General features: G+C 37.4%; 1 protein-coding gene across 12 annotated transcripts in view; it reads right to left on the bottom strand.

The window, feature by feature from the left end:
* INPP4B (inositol polyphosphate-4-phosphatase type II B) overlaps positions 1-20,240 on the bottom strand; it is a 1,031,775-nt gene that overhangs the window by 611,968 nt on the left and 399,567 nt on the right. For all 12 annotated transcript variants that reach the window (XM_089302446.1, XM_070047510.2, XM_089302447.1 and 9 more), the window contains one exon: positions 3,942-4,004. The gene's annotated coding sequence lies outside the window, so the exon portion shown is untranslated. The remainder of the gene's footprint in view (positions 1-3,941; positions 4,005-20,240) is intronic.

The raw sequence follows: 20,240 nt of genomic DNA, 5'->3' as shown, positions 1-20,240 counted from the left end.
ATACTAAACTGATCCTCTGTAAAAAAAAAAAAAAAAAAAAAAGAAAAAGAAATTATCAACTCCCAACTTGACTCTCACTGGGATTAAACATGACAATAGGTCTGATCTGATTTCATCATCATTTAAAAAAAATCATCTATTATTTTTCACTTTATGTTTCGGTGTGGGAGCAAACTGTTGAAATCCTTACTTAATGTATACTAAGCTGATCTTCTGTATATTAAGATAATCGAAAATGAATCTTAATGTGAATGGAAGGGGAGAGGGAGTGGGAAAGGGGAGGGTTGTGGGTGGGAGGGACGGTATGGGGGGGAAGCCATTGTAATCCATAAATCGTACTTTGGAAATTTATATTCATTAAATAAAAGTTAAAAAAAAATTTTGAAAAAAAAAAGTGTAAATAAAAGGATTAAAGAATCTGTCTTTGAGTCTTTGCCTTCAGTGTATAGAATCACTGAGCAGTTTCCCACTGTTTTTATTTGCTAGATATTCTAACACATATTCGTGAAGGTAGCCTTCTTTCCTTTATACTGTCTTCCTTTCTAGAACTGAACGCCATTCATACAGATCTGCTACTACCAGTCATTGTGCAAATGTAGACAGAAACAAGGTGGAAATCCTCTTGAAAAGCTCATTTTAAAAGTTGGGAAACTGAGGTTGAGAATAGGTACAATATTGTTCTAGGGTTAAACAGGGAACAAGTTAGGGGGTTCGGATATAATCCAGGCTTCAAAACTTCAAAAACATGCTTTTAAACTGAGAAAAATATAATCTCTGAACATCTCAGTTTATAGAAATTAAAAGATTCTTCATTTAGTTGAAATAATTCCTCTTGAAAGAGGAAACAGGAAGTTCAATTTGGTGTCAGGTACCCATTAACATGAGGCCAACACATTTTCAGATAGATGATTCAACCTGGCAGGAATATTCAGTTTTCTGCCTGGTTTTATGATTCCATGTTCATTTTTTCATTCTTTTCCTTTGTTTTAAAATTAAAAAGCCACTTTCAATATTTCTAAGTAGATTCCAAATCTGAGACACAGCTTTAGCAGACAGCACATAGCAAAAGCAGTGAATCAAACTCATATGTGTCTTGTCTTTCCAGAGATGAAACAGGCTTTCTGTTTCTAAGTTATGGAATTTTGGGGGATTTTTGTGATTTTTTTCCTTATTTTTAATAATAGTCAACTTAATTGAAAAATGCTGAATTGGCCTAAAAAGTCAATGCCCTTTCACATATGTATGTTGAAAACTTCTCTCCTAGAATAAGCATAGGTCAACTCTAATACTCTGCCCTCAAAACTTTGATTACTCCAAATACAGAATCTCCACAAATCACCAAGGATCCCTGTCTGGTATGTGCATTTTCAATTCTTTCTCTTACAAACACAGGATCATATTGTATGCATTAGTCTTCAAATTGCATTTCTCTGTTCTTTAAAAAATATTCATTTATTTGTTTTGGAAGAGTTACAGAGAGAGGGAGTGACAAAGAGATATTCTCCATTTGCTGGTTTATTCCCCAGATGGCTTAAGTGGCCAGGGCTGGGCTACGCCAAAGCCAAGAGCTCAATCCAGGTCACAGATGGTGGCAGGGGCCCAAACACATGGGACATCCTCTGGTGCTTTTCCCAGGCTGTTCGGGGGGAGCTGTATTGGAGATGGAGCTGCCACGACACAAACTGGCAGCCACATGGGATGCCAAAGTCACAGGTGGTGGCTTTACCCACTACACCACAACCCTGATTGCTTTTCATACTTAATAAAATCCTTTGAACATATCTCCAGGAGAAGAAATAGGAATATAATACAGTCTTTGTACTAACATCACAGAAATACCTAGTTTGAATACACCATGCTGTATTCAATCATTCCTTCATTGATGATTTTTCATATCACCTCCAATTTTTGTGCTACAAATGTTAGACTGCATATAGTATTAAATGTGGGTCTTTATATAGTGGTAATATTTCTCTATAGAAGTAATGAAAAGGTAGCAATTTTTAGTTTAGTTGAATATCAATCATAACTTGAACATGATTTTTCTTGTGACTGGACTAAATGAGTTATAAAATTTATATTGGAGAATGAATGTATGGCATTAACCACAGTTTAATCCACAGAGAATAAACATATGGTAGTAATTACAGTTTCTGTATCTGTAAACTGCCAGCAATAAGGGTAACTGATATTCTGACCTAATAAGGATATCAGGAAAAATAAATACTATAATGCAGTAACATCTACTGATCACTTGCATGATGATTGTAATAAAGTACATGAAACAGCTGCTTCAGGAAAAAAGATTGAGTCATTCTTTAATGTATTAAAGTAGGCACTAACTCATGTCATTTGCTTCATTTTAAGACTGTTAAGGGCCTAAATTATGAGAATTTTACACAATGAGGAAAAGGCCCGTTTCTGATGAAAAGAAGAAGGATGAGAACAGCTAAGCTATAAAGAGTATTTTTGTGGTTTTCCTTTATTTAACTTAAGAAAATTAATATTACTTATGCTGACACTGAAAATTATTTAGGAAGTTCTTAATTGTTCGTGAGTAGTACCTGAGACCATATTTTCACATGTAAAATTTAATTAAGATTTGAGACAATTATGTGATGCGGGTTAAATAAACTTTTTGACTAGGGGAGAAAAAGAAACTGAACCACCGAAGCAAACCATTTTTTTTTCCTGGCTGGTTTGAATGTTCTAGATTCTAGAAAATTACATAATAAACAAAGACCAGTTACCTAAACACTGGCCAGACTCAGGAGTAAAAGAATGTCATAAACTGTATGTTTCTAAGACAGAACTTCCTGATACATTTCCCAAGATGATCCTGGAAATAGCTTTGGGAATTATTAGGTTAAACAAAAGTGCATGAATATATACATATGTGTGTGTGTTTTGCTATTGCTTTTTTACTATAGGACACACACCACACACAAAAAAGTACAAAGCTTCTGAGAGTGTTAAAGTCTTCAGAGATTTTCAAACTATCCCAGCCCTAAACCCTTCTCTGCAGAACATACCATAGAACTAGTGTTCAGAGGAAGGACCACATGGAGGACCTCTCGGCAGTGGGATAACCCACCCACTTGGGCCGCCTCCATCAAGAGGTACGGCTGGGATGGGTAGGCTGAGGTGACAGAATTAAAGGCATCTATATTCAGGAAACCAGGAGAGAAGACCAAATGACATCAAACAGAAATGTCCAGGGCAGAAAGAGGCATGCACAGCTGGTCCAAAGCCACCTTTATCATGGACATTAAAGTCCTAAGGGACTGGGCCCCTCAAACTCACAGTATTCAACACAGCTTCTTTCTGTTTCCACCTTCCTCTATGACCTGCTGTAACCACATTAACCCTCTTACAATGTTTCCTTTTATTTTATTCAGTTTTGTTCCATCCATGTGGACCTCTTTATACTCATACTTTATGTCTTAAAGACCATCTTCCTGAAAAATATCCTCTATTATCCCAATCTACATTGGATTCTTCCCTTCTTCCACAGTACTCTGCTATTTCTTTTTTATCATTTACTGTAACTTTGATCCATACTGATAATTGGTTATTTCAGGTCTTTCCCCTTGGACTCTGAGCCTCATGAAAGCAGGACTAGAGCAAGCCTGTTTTGTCCCAGTCTATAATATTACTGCATAGCAGAATGAATCCCATACAATCTGTGTTGATTTAATAATAATAAGTAGAAATAAGATTTCTTAATCCTTTCACATTTCTATTGAGGCCTGGCCTAAAACCTCAAAACTTGGTTCAATAGGAAAGGAGAAAACGAATTTCTCTTTAGGATGCACACATAATTCTAAGATGTCAATCTGGCACTATTATAAAATATTTTGTTAATAATGAGGTTATAAGATTGAATTAATCATCTGTTTGAAGAAACATTAAGTGTTAATTACTAACAATGACTCTTGTACCTGATTTATGTTTTGTTCCTCAACAGCTCTGCTCTTTGATTCTTTATTTTTGATTTCAAGGCTCTGCAAATGACAAAAGGACAACATGTTAGGATTTGTCATTTCAATGGCATTTTTATTAAATCACTCAGATAAAACGTGTAATCTGTTTATAACATCTATGATCAGAAACTTGGAGTAATATCATTATCACAACATCTATGGAACACAGTCACTTCTATTTCAAATCAGTCTGCTCCATTTAGCTCAAATAACTACAGTGGAAGGAATCATGACTGACTCACACCTATGTTCAAGTGTGCCAGGCACCACTGTGCAACATGCTACTAACCACCAATCCCTGCCAGTCTTGGGGACCCCAATACAACCTAAAAGATAGGAATTATCACTATCCACATTTTATAGATAAGCAGTTTGGCAAAGGAAGGTGGAGTAACTAAATCAATCGCACATATAAAGTGCCAGAAGTTAAATTAAATTTAAATTTAATTAAGTATAATACCTGGTTCCACAGTTTGTATAACTCACTCTTATGCCATGGTGTTTATCAAAATATTTGTCATTATATGTCAGTCAATGAGTGTATAAAAAAGACACCTGACCCTGTTCCCTAAGTTATTAATAGGAATGATAATTTTCAAATTATAAATTTACTATTTCACAATTTCATTTGATCTGACAAAAACAGAATACCTTAAAGTTGTTCTCTACTCACTATACTTTTTTTTTAAAGATTTATTTATTTATTTGAAAGTCAGAGCAACACACAGCAAAGGAGAGACAGAGAGAGGTGTCTTCTGTCTGCTGGTTCACTCCCTAATGGCCAGAGCTGTGATGATCTGAAGCCAGGAGCCAGGAGCTTCTTCTGGGTCTTCCACGAGGGTGCAGGGGCCCAAGGACTTGGGCCATCCTCTACTGCTTTCCCCACAGCAGAGAGCAGATGAGAAGTAGAGCAGCTGGGACTTGATTCGATGCCCACATGGGATGCCGGTCCTGCAGGCAGCAGCTTTACCCAGTATGCCACAGCGTCAGCCCCTTTACTCACTGTACTTGATTCAAAACAAGCTTCCTTGCAAATGTGACAAGTTTTTTCTCATTCATATTATCATATCTCTCTCCATTCTCTATGGTATTTAGCTTAAGATGATGAATTCATAAACAGCTAATTTTAAGTCTTACAGACCTCATTTAATTTGGGGATTACAAAATACCTTATTGTAACTTTTCTTAAGATTTTTTTTCCTTTCTTGAGTCATATCAAAAGTGACTTTTAAGTGTTATTTAAGAAAATATTCATAAGAGAAAACATGAAACAGGTCACTCATTTGTAGCTAATGAAAATACAAATCGTCTATTGATTACTGAACACAAAACATGAAGGTAGTATGCTAGTTATACAGGCAAGTCCTCAGTTTGTTTTGTCAAACTTTTATTCATATAAACTTTGAAAAAGATATTTTGTTCTAATTAGTGATGGTCATTAGGTGTCGGAAAGAATAGCCTCTATTCTAACACTTCAGTGAAACTGTATTATATCCCTTACTGCTTTCAAATCTACTTTGCAAATGTATTTTGGATGTACAGAGGTCAGCCTAGTCTCATATGGTCCATAGTGTTCAAACAAGCCCCGAGATAATTTCTTAAAGAACAAGTAAAGCATACAGAGGAAGGGCACCACCTCATACAGTGATGATTAAATACATCCAATATGAACTGAATAATTGTGCAAGTCCTAAGAACAAAATTTTATGATGCAGAAAGATCAACTGTGTTATAGGAGCCTGAATCATTCAACTCCCATCCTCTAATAAGAACAATATTTACTCAAACCTATTGAGGTGTATGGTCATCTTAAATAAACATCCCACAGAGATACCGCAAACAAAAAGCCTGATTTAACACTCAGCATTACTTATAATAAGTGGTCAAGCAGGATATTTTCCTTCAGCAGGACATAAATATTTTCTTTAAGTAGATAATAGAAAATTCTCTATTAGACAACTTTGGTATTTAAACTGAATTGGATCTTATGGTTTAGGACTAAAACACAGAACATTCAAAAACAAATTGAAGTGGTCCCTATCAGGTTTCCGCCCTATGCTATAAAGGTTGGTTATTTATTGATTTTTGTACTCATTCCATTTGTTGCCCTGAATGGTGTTTTTATCACATCCTGTCTCTTCTACTCCAGAATTCGGTGTGATAGAGATACAAATAAAATCAAGCCTGACAACATTTCTTTTATTTTTTCTTTATGTTCCCCATGTAAGAAAAGTAGGCTTGAGATGCCTTGTGTTGGTCCCAGTCTGAGTGCCTCCATGTCAAGGGCCCCAGTAGGTGGGAGGTTTTGAAAATTATGTCAAAAGCAGGTACTTAGAGGGCATGAAGATTAGAACAGATCCCAGGAATGACGCAATATGGAGGTCTCTATAAGGTTTGCAAAACCCACATATTTTTCCCATAAAAGGGCCAGCATTTAAATACCTGCTTCACAGATTATTTAAATGTTGTTACTAGGATTTATTAAAATAAGCCATATTTTATATATAAAATCTTATTTAGTCATCTAATTCATTCCCAATTGCAAAGGCAACGTGGAATTTAGCTGAAAATGATATTATTCTCAATATGGCCTTCAGTTGAACTGAAAAACTATAAAAAGCTTCTATTAGAATTAATGAAATAATTCAAGTAAAGTCCTAGGAAGCAAGGGAAATTTGCAACAATAGTTTTTTCCATATAATAGCAATAATAGAAAATAAAATTTTTAAAATAAATGTGTGCAAATCCCAATAGCAGCAAAAAAAAAACTTAAATCACATAGCGGTAGCAACAAAAATCAATGAAGTCATTACAAACAAACATATAAAGAAAATTATAAAAAGCAGTAAAGAGAAGGAACTATAACACATGCATGAATGGGAAAATATTTACAATACAAATATCAAGTCTTCCCAAATTAATTGATATTGTTAGCATAATTCCAATCAAAATTCTAGTAGGAATAATTTTAGAGCCTATTAATTTTTTCTGAAGTTAATTTGAAAAAATATTGTGGATTATAAAGAAAATTCCCAAAATTAATACTAACAAAAGGTTTTCCTCTATTGACAAAAGATTATTTTTGTGATACAACATTTAACACAGTACAGAAACTGCTCAGAGATTGTTGTACACATTGGAGGAAAATCAAGGGCATTCCAGAAACATCCCATTTTATACAGTGATTCCTTCAGCCAATATGTAATGCCTGTCATGTGCCAAGCCCTGTGGTAGTTATTGCTGCCCTCCTCCTGAGAAGTTTGGTGGTACAGTGGGGGTGGAGAATTAACCACTATTTTCATTACAGTGTGTGGGGAGCAACTCGGACTAGACTGTTACTGGAATTAAGACTTATTCTATGCATCTGCTCTCCCACAATATGGCGCTGGGAGAGGAGAAAACAGCTTCTACCCAGCTGCCTCTCGCCAACTTGAGTGATGACCTGCAGGAGCTGATCCTGCTCCTGATTGAAGGAGAGCAGCGTACTCGGCGTGTGGGTAGCAGAGTTGGGATTGGTAGAAGAGGACTATAAAGGAGGAGAGAGACAACATGCACCAGGAACATCTATCTGAAGGAACACCTGTGCAGCCCCCGAGAGAGCCGGCCGGCGGTGTGCCGCTCCCCCGCGGAAGTGGGGAAAGTGGCAGGGGGAACCGCCCTTCCACGAAGGTGGAAGGGACAGTAGCCAACCCGGGAAGAACCAGCAGCAAATTTGGGAAGGGCCGAGCAGACAAAAGAACAGCGCAGGGTCCTGTGTCGTTCCTCCACTTAGAGGGGGAGCGACATAATGGTGCCGTGACTCGGATAGGAAACCTAGGCAGGGTTTAGTGTCGTTCCTCCACGAAGAGGGGGAGCGACAACAGTGGAAATGATATTAATAGTCATAGGGCTGCAGAGGAGCATATAAAAGGGAAACTAAATTCAGTAAATGATAAAATGAGTACCACGAAGTAGTAAAAGAAAGGAATTATGTAATCATTGTTGATGCAACTGTCCAGGTTTTTTTTAATAAAATCAAATATGTTCTATTAGACATATAAACTTCATGTGAATTACAGTAGTAAATACATATAAAATGCAACATTAACAAAAAAAGAAAAATAGAATTGATTATGTTCTTTTTAAAGAGAGGTCAAGCATATTTCCACAGCTTATAATTGCCTGGCAGATTGGATAACACAAAGTATATATATTATTTGCAACAATAGCAATATAGCAAATTCTATTTTATACAAATACTAGCTACCAAATGAGAAACATTCGAAGGCTACATTATAATGAAGAAACAACTCATTAACAAACATATGGGAGTGTGTTCAACCTCATTAGAACCCAAGGAAATAACCATTAAAACAATGGTTGACAATATTTCATCTGACAAACTGGAGAAGAAAAAATGTTCACACCTGAGGCACTTTGAGATCTGTTAGACGCGACTTTCCTATATCACTAAGAGTACTTTCAAAGAGCTTTGAAAGTGTTTCTATCCTTTCCAAAAAATCTAGAAAGCATTCTCACCATGTGTAGTTTCAGGCACATCCTATTTTAGCATCCACTAAACCAAAATACACTTTGGGTAAATGACTGTCAAACATTCATCATGGTATTACACATATCATAGCCAGCATGTGGGAAGCATGCAACAAATGTGTTGAGTGTTGAAGAGATGAATGAATGGCTGTGACTTTTTACAAAACATATTTGTATATATTATCTAGTAATTTTAATTCTAAGTCTCTATTCTAGCAAAGTAATCCTAAATTTAGACAATATGTTGTATATACAAAGAATTACAATATGGCTTTTTAAGGAAATAGTAGAAATAGCACAAATATTAAATGGTAGAAAAACCTTTGAATAAATTATATCACATAAATTTGGTTAATTATATGTCACTATTAAATAGTTGTTCATTAAGAGTTTAAAAGTCACATTTAAAAAGGCTTATAACAATGTTAAATGTAAAAGGCTTTGGGTGGACATTGATCTAAGAGTAGATACTGACTGGGATGCCCAATCTTATATTGGGGTGCCTAGGTTAGATTGCTGGCTCTGCTCCAGATTTCAGCTTCCTGCAAATGTATACCATAGGAGACAGCAAGTGATGGCTCAAGTAATTGCATTTCTGCTATCCACACGGGAGACACTTTTTGAGATTCTGGTTCCCGACTGTGGCTGGACCAACCACTGCAGGCTTTCACAGATTGAAATAACAGATGAGAGCTTTCTGTCTCTTTATCTGTCTCTCTGCCTCTCTCTCTGTGTCCTCTCAAATAAAACAAAAATAACTAAATGTAAAAAGCCATATTTAAAGTCGTATATCTCATTTGCAACCATGGCAAATAAGCCTTAGCATAAAATCCCATCTTCACTTCTTTATAACATGTCCATGAACAAGTCACTTGACCCTTCTTTTCTCATTTACAAAATGAGAAATTGGTAGCAATACTGTCTATTCCAAAATGTTACTTTAAATTAAGAATCAAATTAGAAAATTCAGTGTTAACATACCTATAATATAGTATTTGTTGATTGCAGTGATAGCTTTTATCTATCATTAAATGAAAGCAAAACTTACACATACCAGAAACTCTAGCAGATAATAGGTCAATGTGTTGGTAGTAGTTGCTTCTTTGTTGTAGACTTGGCTGTTCAGAACACTGGGAACATCTCTGAGATGTCCCGGTACTTTCCTGACACCCCTGCCATCTCTCAGAAGCAGAGATATGGCAGAGCTTCTACCCTCAGGCCCAACATCAACAGCACGCATGGAGGGGCCTGCACCAGCACAAGTAAAAGTGAGTTTCTCCTGAAGCAGTGATCATAAATATTTCACTGAGATTGGAGCTCCTAAGGGGATGGCCACCAAGTTTGAGCCCACATACCTTAAAATTTTAGTGGGATTGTTGCTTTCACCAGTTTTTTTCCTACTTAGTATACACATATACATATATGCTGCCATATTTTATGACTGTATTTACATAAAGACAGATGTATTTGTGCTATATAATAAATCATCTTTCAACATAAAAGATCATTTTTCTTTAGATAAGTAAAATATTTTCATAGGTCCCTAAAAGCATTGTGGGCATCGGCACTGTGCCTGTTTGATAAGTTCACCCTACTTAAGGTTTTCAAATGAATTCCTTTGACTGGATTATACTCTGGTGAAAACTAAGAAGTCTGATTGTCCAGAAGGCAAAAGTACAATAAAATTTTCATTTCCATATATTTTCAAAAATTTAAATTACACTCAATAAAAGGAAAACAATGTATTTGAGAAGAAAAGCTGTATTACTAGAAGCTTACAGTAACAACTATAAAACCACACATATTTCAGAAATTTCAAGCTATAAAGTTATGCAAAAATCACTGTGGAAAAAATGTCATGTCTAATCACCCATCTGCCAAATGAATCACCTGTATTCCAGACCTTGACCAGGTTGTCACTGTCAGTGATACTGAGCTCGAGAGTCACTATTTCAGGATGAAAACCAGATGTTCTATTTCTTGATAGTTTGGTTATTAATAAGCTCTTCTTTAATGTTGGGTCAAAAGTACATTTTTAAACACTTTCCCCTAAATGAAGGTATCTCCAACATCTGAGTCTTCTTCATGTTGCTATTTTAGACACAAATACCAGTGTTTCAGACTCACTGCATAGAACTCCAACTCAGAAGACTTTGATAATTATATCACATACTTTTCCTTTGATTCTGCATTACTCTGTGATTTCCCTAGGTAACCTGTTGCTCCATAGCAGAGCTGAGAATTGTTAAATCAAAGGCAATGTCTCTTCTTTTCTCTCTTTGGATCATGCACACATAATTTCTTTGATTCCCTTGGAAAAAAACAAACTGGACCATGACTTAAAAAGAAATCTGGAACCCAGTAAGAATTTGTGATTTGAAAAGGGTATTTTGACCATTTGTTTTTGAGGCACTTAGCCAAAACAGAATAGTGAAAATCATAAAAACTAGTCATTTAGCAATGCAGATTCTTGTTCCTGATCCTGCTGCTAAGTCCCATGACCTGTCCTATATATCCAGGTCCCCCAGTTTCTTTAAGGATAATTAGGACTCAAATTTTGATGACTTGAATTCTAAGAAAGTTTTAGATTTCTTAAGTCATTAACTATATAAAGTCAAATTAATGAAACTGATCAATGTAATTTCATCTGCATTTAAGATTTACTCTAGCCGGAGCCGCGGCTCACTAGGCTAATCGTCCACCTTGCGGTGCCGGCACACCGGGTTCTAGTCCCGGTTGCTCCTCTTCCAGGCCAGCTCTCTGCTGTGGCCTGGGAAGGCAGTGGAGGATGGCCCAAGTGCTTGGGCCCTGCACCCCATGGGAGACCAGGAGAAGTACCTGGCTCCTGCCATCGGATCAGTGTAGTGCGCCGGCCGCAGCGTGCCAGCGGCAGCGGCCATTAGAGGGTGAACCAATGGCACAGGAAGACCTTTCTCTCTGTCTCTCTCTCTCTCTCTGTCCACTCTGCCTGTTCAAAAAAAAAAAAAAAAAAAAAGATTTACTCTACCAATTAACAGGGAAAGTATTAATTGAAGTTAAAATCAGAAAATTAGGTATCCTTCGACTGCTATTTCAGATATGTATATTTTCTGTCCCTGGAAATCAATAGATCTATATGCTTCATGCTTATAGACAGAAATATCTCCCACCTTAAAAAATACAGAATGAATATCTAGGCATAAATGAGGGAAAACTTGTAGTGATACTGAAAATCCTTTTTCTTAGTTTACTCAATTCAAAAAAGATTTATTGGGTTTTTATGTAAGTTATGATAACACTGGATATTGTACTAGCTCTCAAGGAACCTCATTCACTCAACTTTAAGTTATTGACTCATACATCCAATTTTCAACTGAAGAGTATGAGAGATTGGGGAGAGATTTGTATTTTACGAATTACTTCAGGAATACAGGTTGAGACTGACTGTGAGAAGGTCACTTACATACACTGAATATGGATATCCAACAGGGATACTGGAAAGAGAGAGGGAGCACTTCGTGGGCTAAGAATGGCCCAGGACTCAGCTGGAATTTGGAATGGGGTGGGGCTGAGCTGCCATAATTCTACACCTTTGAAAGAACCAAGGCTCTCTGATGGACGGTTGGTGATTTCCACCATAGTTCACTGTAGTTAAAAGTTTTATGAGGCTTCACTAGTTCAAGCCAGATAGTACACATTTGTCTACACCAATGCTAAATATCCAAACAATGAAGTGAGTAAAGTGAATGATTGGCAATGAAAAGGGCTTTGGTAAAATAGATAACTGGTATACTTGAAGTCAAGGGGATATTCAAAAGCATGGATTCATTACAAGCAGCTGACAGTTCAGGGAGCATAGACACAGGGATCCAGGAGGAAGTAGCTCCGAGTGGTGCTATTTTCAAAATCTTATAAGGTAAAAATCTTCCTCAGATATGCATTCAGAACATTTTACTAAAGTACTCAAGAATGTGTGGTAAGAGGAATTAAAAGATAAGTTTAGGGGCCAGTGCTGCAGCATAGAGGGTAATGTCCACATTCTGTGGCACTCGCATCCCATATGGGTGTCAGTTCGATTCCCAGCTGCTCCACTTCTGATCCAGCTCCCTGCTAACGCACCTGGGAAAGCAGCAAAGGATTGCTCAAGTCCTTGGGCTCCTGCACCCATATCGGAGATTGGGAAGAAGCTCCTGATCAGCCTGCCTCTTGTATTGCAGCCATTTTGGAAGTGAACCAGTGGATGGAAGCTCTGTCTCTCCTTATCTGACTGTCAAATAAGTAATTTTTTTTAAAAAATGATGTTTATTTTGGTACAAAACAATTTTGAAGTCTATGCATAGTTTTTTCATGATATGCATCTTTCATGAACTTTGAAGACCCCTGGTATACTCAGCCCCCTTCTAGCCTTTTCCTTTATTAGTTTTCCTACATGGATTTCTGTCTTGTTTTGTGTTTTCAAACTCCTGTGTGGAGACATTGTTGTTGCTCATGTTACCACCTGCTAGAATCTTACCAACCCAACAAGGCTCCTAACGCTTGCCAGAAAGAACCTTTTCTACCTTGGGAATTCCTGTACAATGTATGACATGTGGCTTGCTATGTGGTTGCTTTTATTGTTATACAAATTGACTTTTTTGATGCTTCCCACCACCTTTTTCAATTCCTGGGATATTAAAGAAGATTGAAAAAAATTTCATGAAGAATTACAATTAAAATAGATTCAGATTTAAACATTAAATTTGTAAAGTTGTCATAAATCAGAAGTATGTGAGGACTACAGATTGTATAATTGGGGAGGCTGCATTTCTAAAAAATGTCAGAAGATTTGGTTCCATCATATCTGGAAAAAATAGGTGAATAATTCTGAATCAGAGTTAAATCTGTGGTGGGCATCAGGGTAAGCTAGTAACTACTAAGAGGTAACTTAGAACTCACATCCAATATCAGTGTGCCTGGGTTAAAGTTCTAGCTCCTCTCTGGATTCTAGCTTCCTGAAAATATGCATCCTCATGGTCAACTGATTGCTCAAGTTTTTGGATGCCTTCCACCCTTGTGAGATTGAGTTCTTGCTCCTGGCTTTAACCTGGCTCAACCCTGAGCCATTCTGGATTCTGGGTATTTGTGGACTTTATTAGTGGGTGAGATCTCTCTCCCCCACCCCTCACTCTCTGTTTCAAATAAATAAAACAAATTAAACTATTAAGGAACCAGCATTGTGGTACAGTGGGTCAAACCACTGCTTGTGATACTGTTATCCCACATCAGAGCTCCATTTCAAGTCCTGGCTGCTCCACTTTTGACTAAGATCCCCGAGAATGCTCCTGGGGAAGCAGCAGGTGATGGCCCAAGTACTTGGCTGTTTCTTTCCATGGAAGACCCAAATAGAGTTCCTGGCTCTTGGGTTTAGGCTTTCCGAGCTCTGGCTGTTGCAGGTGTGAACTAGCAAATGGAAGATACCACTCTCCTTCTCACTTTTTGGCTCTCGCTCCCTCCCTCCTTCCTCATCACCTTTCTTCCTTCCTCTGCCTCTCAGATGATTCTTAAAAATAAAACTCTAGGGGCTGGTGACATGGTGTAGCAGGTAAAGCTGCTGCCTGTGGTGCCAGCTCGAGTCTCGGCTGCTCCACTTCCAATCCAGCTCTCTGCTATGGCCTTGGAAAGAAGTAGAAGATGGACCAAGTCCTTGGGCTCCTGTACCTGCTTGGGAGATCTGGAAGAAGCTCATGGCTCCTGGCTTGTATTGGTGAAGCTCCAGCCGTTGCAACCATTTGGGGAATGAATAAGTGGATGGAAGACCTACCTCTCTCTGCCTCTAACTCTGCCTTTCAAATAAATAAATCTTTAAATAAATAAATAAATCTTTAAATAAACAAATATATAAATAAATAAATCTCTTAATTGCCAGTTCATAAAAAACACAATTAGGTCAGCAGTTTGAATCACCCAAATGTAAATAGATAGGTATATGATTTAATATTGGGCAATGCCAATAGGATTGAGATTTATTTCCTAGAACAAGTGGTTAGCATGACTCAAGAACCAAGCATCTGTTGCATTTTTTTGTGTGCTCTGGTACATAAAAAGTAGGGGAAAAGATGGCTGTGTTTGAATCCCGAAGTAATAATCATTGCAATAACATTGCCTTCAGCATCCTCACAAGAATGAGGAAACATAAGAAATACATATTAGAGGAAAAGATATGGCAGCAATATGTGAGTATTAGCTGGGAATACATTTTAAATTAAAATAGAACAAGTCAATAGCTTACAAGAATCCTGATGATTGCTTATGAAATCCTTTTCTATAAACCAAATAAATACATGTTGAACATATAACTATATGCATAACTAATAAAAGGGGACAAAGACATTCTAAGGTAAAAAGTACCTATTTTCCTTTGCTTAAAGTTCAACCAGCTGTAACAATTTTGAGATAAAATAGCTTTGAAAGTCTGCTCTGTCAAATATCTTCTCGCACAAGTGGTAAATACAACCAATCAAATGCCATAAACTGTCACCTGTTAAAAAGTCATCTTTCAAAAAATGGAAAGTCAGGCAGAATAATGATGACAAGAAAGCCCTCAAAATAGTGTATAGGTCGAATGTTATCTAGGAATAATATTTTCCCCAAAACAATCTTGAAAGATTACCTTTCAAAGAAAGTCAAAACAAATAAAAATGCATTTTGTTCAATATATAAAAGGAAAGGAGCCAGTTAGAGCCTCTTTGAACATCATGGTGATGATTGTTAAGGAGAGAATATGGGTTTCAGGATGAGACAGAGACACAGAAAGACAGAAAGAGAGGAGACTGAACCTGACAGGTCGTTCTCTTTCAAAGGAAGGAGTTAGGGAATATTGTTAACTGCTCCCAAAAATCACATGCTATCAGTGTAGAGTCAAATAATTATAAAAATCTAACCATAGAAATTTAGTTTTTTTGAGGATTGATTTCACTGAGATTCCATGTCTAAAAATAACATCTCATTATCATCCTTAATTTAGTTGTTTCCACATTAGAAAGGCTGACTGAGATGTAAAACAACAAGTTCAAAAAGAAGAAGGTCAAGAACCAAGAACAGATCAGAATTATTTCTCTTTGGGGAGATGGACCTAAGAAGCTATTGAAATATATGCTTTTATGGAGTCCAGGATGCCAGCAGTAGGGAAACCAAGAATTGAAAAGCCAGAGGGCTACAGAAAGGGATTTCAGAAACTGGACTTCTGTTTGAAGATTAAAGTTACAAAGGTTGTTGTCAAAACCTCAGAGGGTTAACGGGTTGGTTTCAAGGCTCCATAACTATGGATGGGAAAGCTGATACGGCAGTTCCCAGAAACTGCTGTGCTGCAGCAGCTGACAGCCCACAAGACCACATCGCTTCCCAAAGCTGCAGTTAGTGACAGCAGCCATTTATCATGTATACCTGGAAAATGGGCAAATACTTCAAACCAGGAATTTTTGCTTTATTTTTGCTTTATTTTTTTAAAAAGTTTATATAAGGTGAACAAATTTCATATATTACATATATACAGATTTAGGAGTATAGCGATACTTTCCACCCTACCCTCCCTCCCTCGTTACATACTTTATTTTATAATCAAAAGCATAACCTCTGCTACATAAAGAATTCCACAAGAAAACAAAAAAGCCCATGTTCCTGATCCCTTTTCCTAGCACACCAGTGCCCTGAAGCCGTATGTTCAAGACAGTTTTAGAACCATGACTCCAAAAGGAAGAGCAATTTTGAGGTGACCAAGGAGGATAATAATGAAACTTATCTGAGCCTAGATTATTTCTTTTCCTACTGTCAAAATGCCTGTTCAATAATGTGATTCACTTCAAGGAGGTGAGAGAAAATACAATGTGTATAAGTGTTAGATGCTTTGGGCTGGATCCAGAATTGAGTGATGTTACACTTCTCACTATAGGAGCCTCCGTAATAATAATAATAAAAAAGAATCCAAAGAATATGTCAGAGAAACAATTTCCTGGTCCAGAATCAGGATGGAAGGCAGCACTCACATGCAGTAAATAATATAAAATATTATTATATATATTATTATAATAATATATATTATTTTATAAAATAAAAAATTCACATTGTATCACTGGAGCTTTTTTGTCATGTGCTGTAATTGTATAACTTCTTGATAAAACATGTTGAACATATGGACAGGCATATTTCAGAATGAGAAATAAAGTGAGAGGCATTTTGGCAGAGTATACAACAAGGTCCTGGAGATCAGAGCATTACCCTATGTTGGTGCCCCCTGTAGTACTGCTATCCAGTAAATGGTTGTGTGATGATACAAATGTTTTAAACCGTGCTGTCCTGGAGTGTTGCAATAGCTATTGACTACTAGCTACTGGGCACTGAAATGCATCTAGTGTGACCCCAGAACTAATTTTTTTTAATTTGATTTTAATTAATTTAAGTAGTCCTGTGTGGCAGGTGGCTATACAATTGAACAATACAGCCCTGAAAGTAAAAACGATGCTTCCTATGACATAGATCCATGAAGAACTAATGCTATTCTCAACTTCATGTGAGTAGGAGTACCAAGAACCTACCATCTCCTTCCCCATAGTGGCAGACTTAACTCTGGTCACAATGTTGACCAGTAAATCTAAATGGTTAAAAGCAACAAAAAGATTTTCACCAGGGGTAGGGGTCTCCCGCTCCTCAATACTCTTATTTCTAACAGCATCGCACTGAAGAACACACCTGTTTTTTCTCCTAACTCACTCCTTTGGGCTTCTCAATGTCCACATCTGCAATATCAACATTTTTTGTGCTTTCTATCCATGGTAAACCTATAATAGCAAATTGTGTCCTGTGCAGGAATACTGCATTTGACCAGCTTTCTCTGTTTAGGTAAGTTAATTCTAGAAATATTCAATCTCAAACTAGCATCAAGTGTGTCATATGATTCAGTGATGCTTTAACAGCAATAAAGTTTTTTTTTTTCTTTTATTTAAAAAACAGAGTTACAGGGAAAGGTAGAGACAGAGGGAAAAGTGAGGTCTTCCATCTGCTAGCTCACTCTCTAAATGACCTCAACAGCCAGAGCTGGGCCAATCCAAAGCCAGGAGCTTCTACTGAGTCTCCCATGTGAGTACAGGAGCCCAAGGACTTGGGCCACCTTCTACTGCTTTCCCCAGGGACGTTAACAGGGAGCTGATCAGAAGTAAAGTAGCTGGGACTCGAACCAGCACCCATATGGGATTCTGGCACTGCAGGCCAGGGCTTTAATCCGCTGTGCCACAGTGCCAGCCCCAGTAATATAGTTTTATTCAGAGCTCTATTTGCCTGAATGCTATGCCTACTCACCTGTGGCTTCCAAAACATGAGGGGAAAACAAGTGTAATTTATTGACCACTCGCTCCCCAAAACTTCAACAGTGAATATTTCTGATCACTTAATTATTTAGAAAGTGAAGAGCAAAATACATATTTTCGGTAGATCCTCTTTCTTTGAGAGAGACTCACTGATCGATCCTTTCTGGCATATATAAAAAAGCAATATATGTACCAGTCTATAATGAAGCAGCCACATACCAGGGAAGAAAATCATATTCGCTGGCACCACAGCTCACTAGGCTAATCCTCCACCTGCAGTGCCAGCACTCTGGATTCTAGTCTCGGCTGGGGCGCCGGATTCTGTCCCGGTTGCTCCTCTTCCAGTCCAGCTCTCTGCTGTAGCCCGGGAAGGCAGTGGAGGATGGCCCAAGTGCTTGGGCCCTGCACCAGCATGGGAGACCAAGAGGAAGCACCTGGCTCCTGGCTTCATATCAGCGCAGCACGCCGGCTGCTGTGGCCATTTGTGGGGTGATCCAATGGAAGGAAGACCTTTCTCTCTGTCTAACTCTGCCTGTCAAAAAAAATCATATTCAAGTGCTTCATACTGAGATTAAAGCTTTCCTGATCTTCAGACTCAGTCCACTCCCCTGATATTTGTTTATATGGCACCTTGTATTTTCCTTTGTGGCACATCATATTTATTTGTTATGATTCAGCACTGGAGAGTTCACAGTTCCCACTGCATTGTAATCTCCAGAAGGGTAAGAGACTGTGCATTCTTAGTGATTTTTTTTTTCCTCGCACTAAGAGTAATGAGTGGCATATATAAGGTGATCAATCAATCAATAACACTATTTCATTTAATGACATAAAAGTTTGCCTTTTCTATGAGCAAAGGTTATGACACAAAGTTAGTTTCTGACTTCTTTATACATAATACCCAGAAGTAAGAATTCTCAAAAAGATCTCTTGTTGAAAGAAGTATAACAGTTCCCAGAAACACAAAAGTAAAAATCGTCATAATGATAGAAACCTAATAATGAATGGACTCAGGCTATGGTTTTGCCTGTATTCCATGGGTCAATGTCGAGGGGCTCACAATAGTCAGCTACATGAGTCAAAGTGCATAATCAGAGTGCTCAGGTCACAGTGAGAGCCTCCATTTGTTGAGAGTCATTATTCAGACATCATGCTGAGGATTCTAGAAAAAGTAATAGTCAGGATAAGAACAATCAATTGAGTCAGAATCTTTACCAATTTCCTGTAATAGTTCCCCATTGTGGTGTTTTTAGGCTCATTAAGCAAAGGCCAATGGGAACTATTTCTAATCGACTTAAAAAGCAATGATATCTGATAGTTTTAGATCTTCATTTTAGAATTATAATTTCTCTAGGTCTTACTCAATTTTTTTTAAATTGTGAAATCATGTGCTTTATGGACTAATGCAGAGCCCCTGTGCATATTCTCATTCACACAGGAAGGCAGGGGTCTTGAACAGGATGAATGCAACTATATGATACATTGGGAGATGCTTGTCTAGTGTGAGGTGTAGCAGCCAGTAGACACATGTAGAATTCACACTCACTGAAGATTCCCAGCAGTTCTTGAGGAGAGACCTGTATTCCCATCTATTACATAGAATGAGGATTTAATGTTAATGCTGCTTGGATAACAAATGAAAATGTGATACTGGAAAGATGCCATATCCACAGAATGCACAGCTCTGAATTAATTAGAAAATGATGGATAGAACTTGGGACCCTCTAAATTAATGTTAAAAATAGGAATCTTGGAGACAGAGCAGTTGAAAAAGACAAAAAAAAAAACACATTTTTTTTTGTTCCAGGATATCATGTACAGTTCCTATTACTCTATCTAAAGAATATCTTAAATTTAACAAGGTCCAGGAAATAGCACATACCACAGTCAGGTGGATGGCCTGTGATGGCTGTCATATGCAGCCATAATACAATGTAATGTCTTTGCAAAGTTACAGGCCAAAGAGGAACAATAAAAGTGAGCACACTAAAAATCAACAACTGACAAACTTAACATAGATATGTTCCACAAATTGCAAGCATCACAGTAAAGAAATAGCCTTTGAGAAAATGATTGTCAGCATTGTATTAACATCAATTAGAAACATATGGAAATATATACATATATATATGACAAAAATGTGTTGAATTCATGGAAAATCAAGCCTTAGATAGTTGTTAATGGAAACTTCAGTTCCAGACTAGAGTCAAAAGCCAGGGCCTTTAATAGCCACTGCTTATGGTTTCCCTGGCAATCAAACCTTAGAATTAGAAAGGCTGGAGTGTGTGTTTGGATTAGCAGTTATGATGCTGGCTAAGATGCCCAAATCCTGTGTTTCTTTTTTTTTGACAGGCAGAGTGGACAGTGAGAGAGACAGAGAGAAAGGTCTTCCTTTTGCCATTGGTTCACC

Source organism: Oryctolagus cuniculus, chromosome 8, assembly GCF_051225735.1.
Source record: "Oryctolagus cuniculus isolate XC-2025 breed Fujian yellow rabbit chromosome 8, ASM5122573v1, whole genome shotgun sequence".
NCBI lineage: Eukaryota > Metazoa > Chordata > Mammalia > Lagomorpha > Leporidae > Oryctolagus > Oryctolagus cuniculus.
This window is presented reverse-complemented; position numbering and strand designations above follow the sequence as displayed.